Below are 15,435 nucleotides of genomic sequence, written 5' to 3' on the forward strand. Positions count from 1 at the left end.
TAGGATTTACCATTATACTTACCCCATACTTGCATGTGTATGGTGTGTGTGTGTGTGTGTGTATGTTTTACATTTATGTTTGATGTGCCCAATATGGTTGAGGGAGGGAGTCGTAGTCAACTACTAGTCAGAATCTATGTGCGATGTACCATTCCCCGCCATTTCCTTTTTAACTTAGATGTATGCACATGTAGATGCTCGTCTTATATATATATTTTAGGGATCAATATTGACTTCCTTGAACTTCCAAGATGAGCACACCCTATCTCACTAACTCAATGGCAAGAATGGGGAGACAATGTTCAAGCCCAATCCCAGTCATAGCCTAATTTGGAAAAAATAGTTAAAGAGAAATTAAAATATGATGATATTTAATTAATTAAAAATAAATTAAATGTGTTTTAGTTTAAAATATTTAATTTAAAACTCTAATTTAAGAAGTTGGATAAAAAAAGAATTAAAAGATTAAAACATTAATCATTATATAAAAAAGAATTAAAATATTAAAAGATTAATCATTTACGGGATGTTTAGGGTTTGAGTTTTATTTGTGGTTATCATTATATCATCTTATTAGTAAGTTGAACTTGTATGGATTAATCACTTAGGAACTTTAGATTTGGGTTTTAAAATGAATGGCAATTTTATGTTGAATTAGATCTTGAGATGAACCTTAAATGATTGATTCTTGTCGTGGAGCTATATGCATTCATAAGTGATGAACATTTGGGGATCGTGTGTGGTTTTATTAATTGTCTTCCATTGCAATCTTTTATGTTTGTATTTTCATGTATCTATGTTATATCTTTAAAAAAAAAGTTATTCTTCATTTATCCTTGTTTCCAAGGATCTTTAAGTGAGGTGTTACAGTTGATTCAGAGATTGCATCAGTCTAGTATGAAATGAAGCACTATTTTTTTTGTCTAGACAAGATGCTTGATGCTTCTGCTATGGGGGAGTATTTATGTTTGAGATAAATCATTGAGGACTCTTGGTATTGGTATTTAACAATGTTTTTAGACAATTTGTTGTGCTTTTTCACTTTGGATTAGAGATGGTTGAACTTTGAGAATTGACATAATGATACCTTTGTAATTAATGTCAATAGGGGAGACATTCCTACATGAAAAACATTATTTTGAAACACTCTTTATGGGGGATAGAGTAATACATGTAAAATATTGATCATTACTAATGTCAATGGGGAGAGAAATTTTATTTTTATTTTTAAAGAGAGTAGTATATATGTTTATGTATGGAGAAAAGTACACCTTCTTCGTGCATGTTGATTAATGATGTTTTTGGGAGATGTACTCTATAGTTGTGATTAGAACATGAAAAAATCTTTACAACTTGTCTGAGATTGAGATGCATGTTTACATTCTTGGGCAACATGAAGGGGGGAGTAAAGGCATATGAGGAAGAAATATATTTTGGTATTCATGGTAATTAGATGCTTTGAATCTTATGTTTCCATCAATTCCAAAGAGGGAGTTTGTTAAGCATGAATGCTTGATGCAGTTGAATGAGGAGTTTTTCAGTTGTCAAAGAGATGATTAAGTACTTATGTGTTGTATTTTTGAAAATATTTATCATTGATGTTAATATATCAGTTTTCTAGAAAGTTCATCTTGAGTTGTAGAGAAAGTTTTGTTTGGAAAGGTTTGTGGACAAAGAGTTGTGTTGTGCACACTAGAAAGTATATTTAGGTACCTATCTTGATGCCATGTCTATGTTCACAATAATGGCTATGAAGATTTTCTTGATTTAGAGAATGTTCTTAGAGAGAGATTCTAGTTGATAGTTTCTGGCATTTGCATTATATATTTTGGTGAGTTTGAGAATCATTCAACAAACTTGGATTATCATTGAAAAAATGTTCATTATGCTACAGTTAACATGGCTGAATCAGATATTCATTCTATGAGTATTTGTGAAGACTATTTAATGTATGTTTCCTAAGAAGCTGACTATTGATAAAATCATTATGGGAAGTGTTAATTATGATGTAATGTGCAATGTGATATCTTAATGAGGTCCTACTATATTCATTGTAAATTGAGAAATCATTAAGGTCGGACCAATACTTGTTTTAGGACTTGGAATAAAAGAAAGGTAATTTTCTTGGTTGCAATTATCAATGAGTTCATTTTTGTTGGTTATGTGTGCTTTGGATGCAAATTTTGTTTGATTAGAGAAACAATTGATGTTGAGGATATATTATGAACTTCAAAGGAATTGTATTGGAAATGAAGTTTTTGTTTAATCAGTTTAGAACTTGGATATGATATCATGAAGATTGTTTAGTGAAGACAGTTTGAGCCTATTTGAACAATGAGTGTAGTTGTCCACCTTTCAATTCCTAACAAGGTTGACACAACTCCTAATAGGGTTGAAATCTCTTGACAAGGATTCAAAGTCTCCTAATAGGGACACATATATACTAATTATATATCATTGACACCTACTAAAGTCTATCCTTTCACAAGAAACTTTTAAATTATTGCATTATCTTGTGGGCATCAGTCCTACCAAGGTTTTCCCTCTAATCAAGGGTTTCCCTAGTTAACATATATGGTGTTATTGTGCATGGTTATCTTTCTATGGTTGCTGAATCTATTGTTTATATGTTTTAGAATTAATAAAGATATTGTGAGTTGTTTTAAATGCATAACTGATTCACCCCACCTCTCTAGTTATCTTGGTGGACTTTATTTTCTAACACAAAGATACCTATTCATGTCTCTTATGTTTGGTGCCTTATTGAGATGGGTCTTTATGTAATGCCCCGCCAGGGGAACCAAAAGAAATTAACCTAAAGCTTAACTAAGTTTGTCAAACATTTTTTTTGAAGATAATAACATCAACAGATAACATAGTGGGTGCAAATTGGTAACATCCTTGAAAAGCTTAAAGAATATGAGCATGAGCTTCATTACTTTATTGAGGAAAGTGGTCAAAAAATGAAACAGGTTACTTCTAGTCTATGTGCTGTGGTGGCCAGTCTGGGTAAGAAGAGTAATGAGGAGATAATGTCTCTCGGTAATGTAGGGATGGGGAGTCCATGAGGACCTATTAAGAGAACTAGGCAGATGAGGAAAAAGGTTGTTGAGGTTGTTGAGGCTCATGTTCTTACTTCGGCTATCATAATCCAAAATTCTATAGAAGTAGGTAAAGAGGTGGCGAACATTATCAAAGAGCTACTGTAGGTGTTGGTTGTGGAGTAGGTGTGTTGGTTGCTGGTCTGGGTGATTTTTTTGGTTTTTGGTTTTTTTTTTTCTAGCTTGTTTAAACTCTAGGTTCTAGGTCCTTGTAAAACTTGGTTGCTTTTTATAGTTCAAACTTTGGCTTTAGGCCCCTATAAAAGATTTATTTGTTGTTTAAACCTTTAGGTTTTAGGTCCTTGTAAAACTTGGTGGTGCTTTAATGTTTATCTTTAGTTTTTTGTAAAGGGTTTTGAGTCCCTTCAAAACTTGTTTTTACCTTAATCTAAAATAGATAACATAGCGGAAGCAATAATAACAAGATATTAGATAATAGCGAAACAATTAACTCACATACATGACAATCATCATAAGCAGATTGCATCCCTTAGGGTTCCATGATGTTGAATCACATTTAAGTTTAATTAATACTAAAACCAATATATAACATAACCACATCAAAGAATAATTACAAGTACGAATCCATTTAAATAATATACAATTATCTTGAATGTCACTTGGCAATAATCATAATGCACAATCATTTATGTACAGGTCACAGGGTATGAAAGGCTAAAAAATATACATCATAAAATAGATTTGATCATCTCTTAAGATCCATGAAATAAAATACAATACAATAGGTATAACCATGCATCAATATATACAAGAATAGAATGAAAGGAAATGTAGAACAAGGAACTCTAGCCACGACATCGAATTGACAAATCTCAATGATAAAAGTAAAAAGCACTACCACCCGACCTCGTGGAACCTAAGTAACCCATTCCCACAACATTGAGATGATAAACTGAAGTCCCAAATGGATAACAAACTCAAAAGTCAAAACCAACATCTAGGTTCAAGGAATCACTTGAAAGAAAACTATCTCAAAGGGTACCAAGACACAAATATCAACTAAACCTAGAGGGAACACAAACATGTAGAAAATCTACTATGCAAGTGGGCAGGTGTCATCAAATGAGACAACTCTAAGGTTACCCAACAAAATTTTTATATTCTATCCCCCTAGTGTCTCTATGCGGCATTAGTATCCTTTCGTAAAGACAAGGCATACCACCAAGTCATCTCTAAGGTTACCCTGGTAGTCTTTTAATACTCTGGCCCCCTAGTGACTTTCTGTGGTACCAATATCTTGTTAATTCATTTAAAACCCATTTAATGAAATATTTTCACTTATTAAAATAACCTATAATGTGATACTCATGAGCCTCTATAGGGCCTCATCCTCCATTACAAGCCACTTCCCAACATGACAGATAGATAACCTACCCTAAGCTCATCAAAAGAAAAAGATCTCAAATGTTCTTAAACAAGCAACTGGAATGTACTAAAATGTTATTGATCATAATCATAGATTTCACCAATACAATCATCCTAATAGGACTAATCCAAAATCAAGTATACATATACCAAATCTGTGACATCACTAAAACAAATCACAATATCACCTCAATCCTTTACAAGCAACTAGAAAGCAATCCAAAGATAACCAATCGAAGACTCAAAGGTTATATTGAAAAAGTCACACCATTCACTTCAGTTCTACACAAGAGAAATTGAAAACAATAACAAAACATCTGATCAACTCAACATAGAGCACACATGACACATCACCATGGTTGGGTATAAAAGATCGTAACCAAAATAAGCCATAACATCAAGATAGAATCAAAACTCCTAATCCTCTAGTAAACATCCTAGTTTGGTCATAGCTAAGTCAACCCCAAACCCAACATACAATAGATAGTGTAGTTTCGTAGTTCTATTTGGTTTTGAAAACACACATATTGAGTTTATAGTAAGGTTTGAGTTTTCATTTTCATTGTAAGTTTTCAATTTGCTAAAGTTTACAATTTCTAAAATTACTTTACATATAGAATTTCAAAATACAATAATTCCAATTTCAAATAAATATTATTAAATTTTAATCAATAATCATTAGACCATTAAAGATAATAATCACTAATTTATTAATAAAATAACTTATATTAATGATTAACTTAAGAACCATTGGATGCTATCTGAGATTACCATTACTTTAACTTAGTTGCAAACACATAAATAAAATAGCATGAACACATTTGACACTAGGATTTGACGTGGAAACCCAATTTGGGAAAAACCACCAATAGCAACTAGTTACTGATTTTCACTCTTCTGATGTGAGCCCTGTTAGGAGCCAACTCTATTTAAGGTTACAAAACACACTGTTAGGTGTGACCCTGTTAAAAGATTTAATCACCTTGTTAGGAGTGGCTTGGTTAGAGGTTTTGAGAAATATTCAATGGAATTGCCACCTTGTTAGAGGATTTGCAAATAATTGTTAAGCTAACTCTGTTAAGAGATTTAGATCACTGCTACAATGGTTAGAGAGTAGCAATGAGATGACCTGATTTGAATGCAACTTAATTTTTGATTTTAGATCTCTATTCTGGCTTGTACTTGATCCTTTCTGATCGAATATGAATTTGCTACATTATAAGGATATTATTCTTATCCTTTAAATTTGGTTCTTCTGCTTACCAATAGATCTTCAATCACATCACCATAATTCACACATTCTCTTGCACTCACTTGCACACTGTCTTCCACACATTGAAATCACAATTTGACCTTATACTTATACCTTTCACTTTGTCAAGTCAAGTCAAATACAACTTACAATAATCAATATTCATCACCTTAGTCAACTAGAATCAATAGATAGATCAATTAAGCTCAATACAACAAAATAGGAAAATCCTTTGCTAGTTAACCCTGCTTGGTAGAAACTAACTTTGAAGTGATTTCCTTCGTTAACCAACAAAAGATCGGTTAACACTACAAACTTACAAAAATCCTTTGGCAACTGAGTGAGGTCAGTTAACACTGGTTCCATCCATATTTCCTTTGTTACCCGAGTGAGCTCGGTTAACACTCTCTTTTTGCAACTTTCCTTCGACACCTGAGTGAACTCAGTAGACACTACTTTTTGAACTAGACAAACACAAGAACGCTCGGTAGACACAAAGAACTATCTTCACTACTCAAGTGAGCTCATCATATATTGATTGATAATGATTATGACATTTTTGTAACATCAAAGACAAGGCACAATTAATCAATTGTATCCAACAATCTCTCTCTTTGGCATTGATGGCAACACAACATATCATAGCACAATGAAATTTTGGATTAGAGAACTCCCTCTGTCAGTATGAGATTTTCCTTTCACTGAATTTTGTCTGTAACAACTGTTACCAAGTTCATTTAGAACATTTCTCCCTCTTTTAGCATACTTCATCTTTCAGAGAACTTCTCCCTCTCTAGTTTTTGACTTTATACTGGTTCCAAAGATTTCTTAGAGATATGACAATAAATTTCTCCCTCTTTGACAACACATGCCAAAGACAATAACTTTGTAAATTTCAATGTACCTTGAGTACTAATTCATCTACAATATGCCTTTGCCAATTCTACACCAACTGATTCATCTTCAATATATTCTGGTTGATGCATTCAATAAACTTCATTTAGTCAAATAGGGGAATGACCCCTAGCTTACCTCTTAGATATAGAAATGCATCCTTAGGTAATGGTTTGGTGAATATGTTTGAAATATGTTCCTTTGTATTCACATATTCCAATCTGACTTAGTTAGTTTGCACCAATTCTCCTAAGAAGTGATATTTTATAGCAATATACTTTGTTTTGGAATGCATCACTGGATTCTTTAATATGTTGATTGCACTAGTGTTATCACAATATATAACAACTGGATCTTTGATTTCTATCTTCATTCCTTCCAACAGTTGTTTGAACCAAACAATGTTAGAGAAATTGACTGTTGCTACTACATATTCTGCCTCTACTATGGACTGAGAAGTACAATTCTGTTTCTTACTTCTCTAAGATACTAGTCTTTTACCAAGAAAGAATGCTCCACCACTAGTTCTTTTTTTGTCGTCAAGACTTCCTATCCAATCAGCATTACTAAATACTTTTAAGTCCAAATTGCTTTCAAGTTTGTACCATAAACCATAATCTTTAGTACCTTTCAGATACCTCATGATTCTCTTGATTTCCATCATGTGATTTTCTTTGGGATTTTCTGAGAATCTTGCCACTATTCCAACTGTTAGAGCAATATCAAGCCTTGCATGAACTACAAACTGCAATTTTCCAATCATTGATCTGTAAGTATTCTTATCCACTTCTTTGGAATCATTATTTTTGGAAAGCTTATGTCCAGTAGACATAGGTGTTCCAACTAGTCTCGAATCTTCCATTACAAATTTCTTTAGTATCTCCTTGATATACTTAGATTGAGTGATGTAGATACCATTCTTGTTCTGCTATATTTGCAATCCAACAAAGAATTTTATTTCACCAAACATGGACATATCAAATTCTTTGCTCATTTCTTCTAAGAATGCTTTACATAGATCATCATTTCCTATGAATAAAGTATCATCAACAAATATTTCTGCTAACACAATCTTCTTATCTGGTCCTTGATATACATACTACTATTATCATTAGTCCTTTGAAAACCAATCTGTACCAAGTAATTATGGATTCTTTCATACCAAGCTCTGGGAGCTTGCTTGAGACCATATAAAGCTTTGTGTAGTTTGCAAACCATGTCTCCTTTTCTAGGATCTACAAAACCTTCTAGTTGCTCAATGTGAACTTTCTCATCAAGAATTCTATTCAAGAATGTAGATTTAATGTCCATTTGATATATCTTAAATCTTCTATGTGTTGCATATGCTAGTAAAGTTCTAACACCTTTAAGTCTTGCTACACGAGAAAAAGTTTCACCATGGTCAATACCTTCTTCTTAAGAGTAGCCTTTGCATACTAGTCTTGCTTTGTTTCTTGATATTTTTCTATTTTCATTCAGCTTATTTCTAAATACCCACTTTGTACCAATTTTATTTTTATCCTTGCGTCTAGGAACAAGAGTCCAAGTTTTCTTCTTCTCTATTTGTTCTATCTCTTCATTCATTGCTTCAATCCAAATTTCATTTTCTAGAGCATCTTTAATAGTCCTAGGTTCAAATTCAACAAGTAAACATGTACCTTTTAATTTTCTTCTTGTCATTGTTCCATTTGATTTATCTCTAATGATTTGATCTAGTGCATGATGTCTTCTGACATATCTTGCTAATACAGGCTTCTTAGTCTTTGAATGAGTTCCATCATCTTCTTTTTGAATTTCAGTTTCAAGCTCGGGTCCTTCTGTCTGTGATTCAGGTCCATCAGGCTTGGTTTGAACTAGCTTGGTAGCCTCTGTTTGTGATTCAGGTCCTTGCAACTTGGGTTGCACTATCTACAACTCAATAGCTAATGGAGTTTTTGTGGACTCAAGAGTTGAAGCATCTTTTCTTTTAGATAGATTGGGAAGGGTATCAGGTTCATAGTAAACAAATCTTTTGTAGTCTTCAGGTTCCTTATTGCTTTCTTCTTCACTCTTTTTTGCATATTCATCAATTCTGACATGTGCACTATCTATAATTTTGTGTGTAGATAAATTCAAACATCTGTATGCTTTGCTTCTGCAGGAGTATCCTAGAAATATGCCTTCATCACCTTTTACATCAAATTTTCCTTTTCTAGATTCCTTCAATATGTAACATTTGTTGCCAAATACCTTCAAGTAACTTATATTAGGTTTGTAGCCATACCATAGCTAATAAGGTGTCTTGCTCGAATCTTTCTTCAACTGTACTCTATTCAAGGTATGAACTGTAGTGCTGATAACTTCCTTCTAGTATTTGAGAGCGACATTCTTTTCAATCATTAGGGTTCTTGCACAATCCATGATAGATCTATTTCTTCTTTTTGCTATACCATTCTGCTATGGTGTACTAGGAGTAGATACCTGTCTTTTGATTCCTCTTTCAATGTAGAAATTGTTGAATTCATGGGAAATGAATTCACTACCTCTGTCTAATCTTAGGCATTTCAACTTCTTTTCAATTTCTTTTTCTACTCTTACCATATACCACTTGAATTTTTAAAAAGCTTCTAATTTTTCTTTTAGGTACATTACTATCATCATCCTAGAGTAGTCATCAACAAAGAGAATGAAAAACTCTTCTCCACTAGAACTCTCTATTCCAATAGATCCACATAAGTCTATATGAACAATTTCCAAGATTTCTTTTGACTGATAATCTTTTCTTTTGAAGCTTGTCTTTCCCATCTTACCAATTTGACAATTCTTGCATAGACCCATGTCAGGCTTCTTCAAACTAGGAATACCTCTTACTCTTTTATGTTTGCTTATCTTAACCAGATTATCAAAGTTCACATGACATAGTCTTTTGTGCCATAACCATCTTTCTTCTATTTGAGCAATAAAACATGAACAATCATTGAGATCAAGATAAAATAGATTACCTTTTGTTTGCTTACCAGAACCAACCAAATTTTCTTTCCCATCCAGTAGTTTGGCATGTTCATTCATGAATTCTACCTTGAATCCAATGTTATTCAGCTATGCCACACTTAGTAGATTATGCTTTAGTCCTTCAACCCAATAAGCATTATCACACACAAGTTCTTTAGTTAACAAGATACATCCTTTTCCTTTTATATTACAAGGTTCATTGTTTCCAAATCTTACACTACCTCCATCATAATATTCCATATGCTCAAATTTTGTTTTGTCACTACTCATATGATGTGACTAGCCATTGTCAATAATCCATATATCATTTTTGCTAACATGAGAGATAAGTGCCATCTTATCTCCTTCATCATCAAATTCATCTTTCACAACAATATAAACCATTTCATCTTCACTTTTATCAGAATATTTAGCTATGAAGCAAGATTTCTTACTTCTGTCCTTGAAGTTCTTGTAGTTCTTCTTGCCTTTATGCTTGTTGTTTTTCTTTGCATCCTTCATTTCTTTGTTTGGACACCTAGCAGTAATGTGACCAATTTCTTCACAATAAAAGAATATCAAAGGAACTTTACCTTTGTATTTTCCTCTTCCTTTGGAATACTTTCTTGCAAGCAGGGCTTCAACAACTTCAAGATCACCGTTTGAACTTTCTTCTGATGATCCATCTTCTTCACTTCTTGATTAACTAGATTTTGACCTTTTACCCTTTTCTTTGAGTGAGAGTTTAGCTTTAAATGCAGATTCGATATTCTTTGAAGTAGAAACATAGTTATCATTATTATCTAACTCAAAAGCTATTAATCTTCCAACTAGAGCATCCAACCCTATCTTATTAGTTGGGTCACATTTCATTTCTTGAATAGAAGATACTCTAATTGCATAAATAGGAAGAAAAGTTCTGAGAACTTTATGTACAACAGTTTCCTCCTTGATGTCTCCTCCAGATGCTTTGATTACACTAACACTAACCTTTATTCTTTCCACATATTTTTCAATATTTTCATCTTCTCTTATTCTCATTTGATCAATTTGTCCTGTAAGGCTTTTTGCTTTGGCTCTTCTCACATTGTCATCTCCTCCATAGATATCTTTTAGTCTATTCCACATTGCAAAAGCAGTTTTGCAATCTTTTACCTCATCAAATTCAACATAACTAAAAGCAGATGCAATATCAATAATCATGATATTATGATTCTTCTTTTTAGCAATATCTTCAACTGATAATGTTCCAGTGGGGTCTTATATTCATAATCAAGATACTTGCAATCTGAATTTCTGATGGTAGCTAGATGTAATCTCATTAGTCCTTGCCATGTTGCAAAGTTGTCTCTGTTTAGCTTGGGAATCTCTCTTTTGTAAGCCATCCTGATCTTTAGCTTAGGTCCTTGAAACCTTCTCTGCAAGCATCAAAAACTCTGATACCAATTGTTGGAAATATAAGAGGAGTAACTGAGAGGGGAGGGGTGAATCAGTTGCTACAAAAATAAATCCTAGATCCCTTAGATGTCAGTACAAAATGCAAACAAATAACTGAATATTGTTGAAGCTTGGTAAACACACAGAATGTTGTAGCTTGGTAGTAATTGGATAAGCTCGGTAAAAGATTAACTTAAGAACCATTGGATGTTATTTGAGATTACCATTACTTTAACTTAGTTGCAAACACAAAGAAAATAACATGAACACATTTGATACCAGGATTTAACGTGAAAACTCAATTTAGAAAAAATCACCAATAGCAACTAGTTACTGATTTTCAATCTTATGAAGTGAGCCCTGTTAGGAGCCAACCCTATTAGAGGTTACAAAACACATTGTTAGGTGTGACCTTGTTAAAGGATTTAATCACCCTGTTAAGAGTGGCCTAGTTAGAGATCTTGAGAACAATTCAATAGAATTGCCACCTTGTTAGAGGATTTGAAAATAGCTGTTAAGCTAACTCTGTTAAGAGATTTAGATTGCTCCTATAATGGTTAGAGATTAACAATGAGATGATCTAATTTGAATGCAACTTAGTTGCTAATTTTAGATCTCTATTCTGGCTTCTACTTGATCCTTTCTAATCGAATATGACTTTGCTACACCACAAGGATATTCTATTTATCTTTTAAATTTTCTTCTTCTACTTGCCAATAGATCTTCAATCACATCACCATAATTCACACATTCTCTTGCACTCACTTGCAAACTTTCTTCTACACATTGAAATCATAACTTGACCTTATACTTATACCTTTCACTTTGTCAAGTCAGGTCAAATACAACTTACAATAATCAATATTCATCACCTCAGTTGGCTGGAATCAATAGATAGATCAATTAAGCTCAATACAAAAAAATAGAAAAATCCTTTGCTAGCCGACCTTGCTTGGTAGAAACTAACTTTGAAGTGATTTTCTTCATTAACCAACAAAAGCTCAGTTAACACTGCAAACTTACAAAAATCCTTTGGCAACCAAGTGAGCTTGGTTAACACTAGTTCCATCCATCTTTCGTTTGTTACCCGAGTGAGCTCGATTAACACTCTCTTTCTGCAACTTTCCTTTAATGCTCAAGTGAACTTGATATACACTGCCTTCTGAACTAGGTAAGCACAGAAATGCTCGGTAGACACAAAGAACTATCTTTATTGCCCGAGTGAGCTCAACATATATTGACTAATAATGATTATGACATTTGTGTAACATCAAAGACAACACACAATTAATCAATTGTATCCAACAAACCCCTTTCTTCTGAAAACTTCCTTCTCCAAAAATCACTTCTCCAAAACCTAGTCCTTGCAGAATGAGCTTTAGATCTCCGGTAAAGAGTTCTCTCCTAATTTGGGGCCCTGATTGAGCAATTACGCAAGGGAACTCGCTGATCAATTAATTTTAATATTTTATTAACTTTTACATTTTCATGCACACTTTTTGCAATTTAAAATATCTTTATTAAATTAATTTTCTTTCTCTCTTTAATTTAATTTTTGAAGCGTTTTTGATAGAAATAGTTATTAACTTCAGTAATGATAATATTTAAAATTTATTTAAAAATGATCTCCTAAATGTATTATTAATAAATTAATAAATATTATTACGCTCCAAAATTAGAACTTAACTAACTCTTTAAATTAAATTCTCTTATTTAATTAATTTCTCAATTAATTGAATATATTAAAATATTAAATTTTCTTATAAATTTTCTATTAAATCAAATCATTAATTATTCTTTTAATATGATTTAATTATAACAAAAAATATAATAGACCCACAAAACCAAATACAAAAATCCATCATAAAGTACAAAATACCAAAACAAACACTAGGGTCAAAATAACGAATTCACGTCACTTGACGAATTCGAAAAGATGAAACTAACTCAAATACTTGCCCTACTTTCTAGGTTAATTGGCTTAGGGTTTATGTAATGCCTCACCAAGGGATCCAAAAAAACTAACCTAAAGTTTTACTAAGTTTGCCAAACAATTTTTTTATTTAAAGAATAACATGTACAACAATCATAAAGTAGCGGAAGCAATAACAAACAATCATACATAAGAAAACATAACAAATTACATTCCTTAAGGATCCCAAGACGTTGAGTCACATTTAATTTTAATTAATACTAGGTAAAATACATAACACATCCACATGAAAAGATAACTACAAGTCCAATCTATTTAAATAATATACATTTGTTCAGAATGCCACTTGGCAATAAAATTTGAAATGCATAATCATCCACTATGCATGTCATAGGGTATGAAAGGCTGAAAGGATATATATTTATAAAAATAGATTACATCATCCCTTTTAGATCCATGAAGCAAAGTACAATACAATAAGTGAAATCATCCATCATAAAGATATAATCATCCATCATAATATACCAAGAACATATAGAAAGGAACATCTACACAAACACATCTGGCAACGGTATTTGATAGTTGGATCTCAATGGTATAAGAAAAAGCACTACCACTTGACTTTGTGGTAACCCAAAAAGGTCCACTCCCACCACACTGAGGAGATAGTCTCAAGTACCAAACAAGATATCAATCCCAAATTAAAAGTAATATCTAAGTCAAGGAAATCTTAAAAGTAATCTAACTCAAAGTTTCCAAGATAAATTGACATCTAGACCTAGAGGCAAACATAGACACATAGGGAATCTACTATACAAGTGGGGAAGTGCCATCACACGAATCAATGCTAGAGTTACCCTAGTAGTCTAAACTTGATCCTGACCCCCTAGTGACTCTATGCAACACTAGTATCCTTTCATACTGACAAGGCATACTAACAATGCATGGTCGCAACCAAGTGCTCTCTACTCTCATCCTAGTTTGTACTAGCACTCGAGGCATGGGTGAGAACATACAAAGACTCTTATTAGGCTCATTTTATTTCCATTTAGTTTAGATTTTTCACTTATTAAATAACTTACAATGGGTTACCCTAGCAGCCACTTTGGGCCCCGACCTCCATTGTAAGCCACTTCTTGAAATTACATATAGATAACCTGCTCTAATCTCAGTAAAATCAAAAGATCACAAAAGACCACATACCATACATGAGTTCTTAAACAAGCAACTGACGAGTACTGAGAATTACTGATCATAATCATAGATTCCACCAAAATGATCATCCTAATAGGATTGATCCCAAAATCAAGTATACATAAACCAATCCACGTCATAACATGATATCATCAAGAACAAATCATACAACCACCTCAGTCCTATACAAGCAATTGGAAAGCAACAAAAAACAACTGATTGAAGACTCAAAGGTTATATCAGATAGGTCACACCATTCACCTCAGTTTCACACAAGAACACTGGAAAGCAATAACAATCAATACATCAAAACATCTCTTAGAGCATACTAGACACGTTACTGTGGTTGAGTATAAAAGATCGAATACAAACATCATCATGACATCACAAAACAAACCCCCAAGCCTCTGGTAAACATCCTTATTGACCAAAGCTAAGACAAACTCAAAAACCCCAACATCAGTAAATCACACGTCACATAAAGCACATACAAAAGTGAATTTCATAATTCATTAGGTTTTGAAAACCCTAAAGTTTAATATTTACTAAAGGCTTTTAGATTAAATCACAAACAATTCTATAATGGAAATCAATTTTCTCAAACAAGAGTTTCAACCTAGAGAACTTCTGAAAATAGAAACACAAAAGACATGAAGAAGATAGGAATTCAAAGAACGAGCAACTATTGCACAAACCCACAAGATCCTACCTAGATCTGATGCTAAAACAATGAACACAGAAACACACAAGAATCTTCCTTTTCCTTCAAAAACTCTCTTTTTGGCAATTGGCTTCTCCAAACCTGTGTATTTAGAAATGAGCTCTAATTTCCTTAATAAAGAGTTTCCCCCCTAAATCAATGCTTTGATCATGCAATCATGCGAAAATCCTTTGTCTTTAATTACTATATTTTAATTTTCATGCACACACTTTAAGCAATTTAATTAAAATAAACTTTATTAAATTAAACCTTTCTCTCCCTTATTAAATCATGTGACGGTTTTAATATAATATTTATTAATTTAACTAATAATATTGTTTAGAGTTTATTAAAAATAAAACTCCTAAATAAATCATTATTAAATTAAATAAATATAAATATGCCTAAATTAGAACTTTAATCAAATCTTTTAAATTTAATTCTTTCATGCACATTTAAAGAACTTTTAAATTAAAATATTCTTTTATATTTTCTTTTCCTCCACTTATTAATTAATGTAAGCACTATTTAAAGCATAATTTATTATTTTAATTAATAAGAATAATTA

The sequence above is a fragment of the Cupressus sempervirens genome, chromosome 10 (genome assembly GCF_028749045.1).
Source record: "Cupressus sempervirens isolate cs-2001-9-10 chromosome 10, ASM2874904v1, whole genome shotgun sequence".
NCBI lineage: Eukaryota > Viridiplantae > Streptophyta > Pinopsida > Cupressales > Cupressaceae > Cupressus > Cupressus sempervirens.